The 3,144-nt window shown below is 37.4% G+C and overlaps 1 pseudogene; it reads right to left on the bottom strand.

Annotated features, from left to right (window-relative positions):
* Positions 1-2,061: 2,061 nt before the first annotated feature.
* Positions 2,062-2,814, bottom strand: LOC118848663 (annotated as a pseudogene).
* Between the last annotated feature and the right edge of the window lie 330 nt (positions 2,815-3,144).

The following is a 3,144-nucleotide window of genomic DNA, read 5'->3' as shown; positions in this document are numbered from 1 at the left end:
CTTGACAACTAGAGATTGAAGTTGTGGGACCCTGACTTTCCAGATTTAGTCACCTGAATGTCAGATTTCTCCCAAATTAATATAAGCTCCTTTAGACCACTGGTTTTATATATATAGAAATATAGATAATATATAAATATATATTACAGCATGATATATTATAATATATTGTATATAATATAATTTTATACAATATATATATGAAGTATATAATACATATTTTATATAAATAAAATGTGTATTTATATAAGTATGTATGTATGTATGTATATATATCCTAACACTTGTTGCCTTGGATATATTAAGTGATTAGCAAATGTTTGTTGAGATGAATTTTAAAGCACAATAGTTGCAAGGTTAGCAACATCAAGAGTTGAACCCTAGCTTTCTATTTACTATCTAATTTATCAGCCCTTTATATTCAATTTTTAAAGTGTAGAATGTGCCCTTGAGAATACTGACAACATTAATATTATTAATATTGATTTTTCACAAGTTGAATATATATATATATGTATATATATATATATATATCCAAGTTGAATATATATATATGTATATATATATATATCCAAGTTGAATATATATATATATATATAAACATATATACACACATATATTTTTTCACACATACATTCACACATTTTTTTCTAACCTTGATAAATTAAACCAAACATTTATTTACACCAAAGAATTCCAACACTTGATCTTTCACATAGGAAGGACAAAATACTATACACACACACACACACACACACACACACACACACACACACACAGAGCAAGGAGTGTGGAGCAGGGCTGAAATAAGGATGCTTTGTCATTGTCGATGGTTAATATTGTTCCACAACTACGGATCTACTGCTTCACTTTCGTTTAGAGAGACTTTGCTCCTGCCACTCAGTATACATTTATGAGTCTGAAGTCACAGGTGTTCTCACTGGATGGCACATGATGGAAAAGGGGCAAATGGGGGGAGAAGAAGACTCAAAATGTTATTTGGTGTGGTGTGATGTCCCATCAGCTCTAGTTCTTTAATAGCCAGTAGCATGAAATTGGTATAAACAACATTTTGGGTTTGTTGTTGTTGTTGTTGTTGTTTTTAAAGGAAAGAGGTTATACCCAGTGACAAATGTAATGCAAAATTGCAAGTAAAAAAATCTGGGAAGGTTTCTCCTTGTTTCCCCCACCCTCATCTGCTGTGTGAAAAAAGATCTTACCTATAGTACAGTCAACTCTACTAGGTAACCTTAACTTGAAGGAGAATAAAGGAAGAAGACTGGGGAGGGATGGGGGAAGAAGGGAGGGCAAGTGTTTAATTTTCAAACTGAACTTTCAAACTAAAATTACATGCAAGTGAGCTGAATTAGGGTTAGATCAGTAAGACATGATTCATATTGAGTGGAGATTTTTAGGATCTGTGTGCACTTTGGGTAAACTTTCAACATCTAAGTGACTGTGTTCCACTGGTTGGGCCAGTGTACCCTACTGGATTCCACTCCTCTGGAATTTTGTGTTAAAGTGACCAATATATTACTTTGAAGAATTGGACCCTCTTCCTCTTCCTCCTTCCCCTTACTTCCTGCTTCTCTGGAAAAGCTGTATTTTGGTAATCTCTGCAGAAGAGCACAAAGACAACAGACCTCCCAACGTGCAGATTGGTGAAGGAGTAATGGTGGGAACTGGAAGAGATTTCCAGTTAAATGCAATAGCCAGGAAAAGGGTTAGTTCATCGTTGTTCTTGAGATGAAAAGTTGGGATTGAGGTTGGGTTGGGGGGGAATCATCCCTGAAATATTCCATCTGCAGGTAATTTGTCATGGAATCCCCTGAGTTATGAAAAGTTTGAGTAAAAAAAAAGAAAAAAAGAAAAAAATCAGCCTATAATTATTTTTATAATGACTTAACTACTATAGATCCACAAGCAACTGTTCAGACACAGCACCTCCAAAGTGTTCCATCCCCTCCCCTGCCAGGCACAACTACATCAAAGGGAGAGATGGAGAGTGGAACCCCCTCCCCCGCCTGACTCTGCTCAGGCATGAGGAGACAGAGGCCGTCATTACTGCTGAGTGCCTGTGGTAGCTGGAACTGGCATCCCTAGGGGGTTGGCAGCAGCAGTCGCTGGCGAGCCTACTCGAGGTCCAAGTGGTAAAGTGGTTGGCATTGAAGTAATCCCTGACATCATGTTGGCATTGCTGACAGGAATGCTGCCGCTTGGCGTGTTGGATGTGCCCATCCAAGCCTGGTACTTCATGATTGGGTAGAAATAAGGTCTTTCTCTTGCAGGTGAGCTGTGAGTGGTGATCATATTGCAGCAGTTTGTCCAGGAAATCAAGGGCTTCTGGACTGACCAGGTGCTGGTTTTCACTGGGAACAAAACGCTTCCATCACTTAAGGGAGTGCCTGCCCAGGATTGAAATGTGGATCTAGTTCAATGTTGCACTTTTTGATATAGTCATATAAGTCTTCTGTCCCCAGCACTTTTGCTTATCCTTACCAACTGATCGTAATTGTCATATCCATGGAAAAATGGCTCCTTCCGGAAGATCATGCTTGCCAACATACAACCCAAACTCCACATATCCAAACTTTCATCATACATCTGATAGTCTACAAGGAGCTCAGGACCTTTAAAATACTGTGAAGCCACTCGGACATTATATTCTTGGCCAGGATAATAGAACTCAGCCAAGCCCCAGTCTATTAGTCTCAGCTTTCGGGGTTCATGATCGATCATGACATCATGAGGTTTAACATCTCTATGCATAATCCCTATGCTATGACAAAAATCCATGGCCTTCAGAATCTTATATATATATATATATATATATATATATATATATGAAATCTCATAGATATATGAGATATATATATGTTACTGACACTTTATTTTGGAATCAAATTACTTGGTCAATAAGGGTAAGAGAAACTACAATTTTTGGAACACACCGGAATTCTGTCCAGTTACAAATCATGGGGAAAATAATAGTGATTAAAATTTTTGCTAAGGATGGAAGGAAGGAAAGAAGAAAGAAAGTAATGAAGAAGAGAAGGAAGGAAGGAACAAAGGAGGGGCGGAAGGAAGAGAGGAACAGAGAAGAGGAAATTTTGTATTGAATAGCGAAAATCAACAATATTTATT

Source organism: Trichosurus vulpecula, chromosome 4 (assembly GCF_011100635.1).
Source record: "Trichosurus vulpecula isolate mTriVul1 chromosome 4, mTriVul1.pri, whole genome shotgun sequence".
In the NCBI taxonomy this organism is placed as follows: domain Eukaryota; kingdom Metazoa; phylum Chordata; class Mammalia; order Diprotodontia; family Phalangeridae; genus Trichosurus; species Trichosurus vulpecula.
This window is presented reverse-complemented; position numbering and strand designations above follow the sequence as displayed.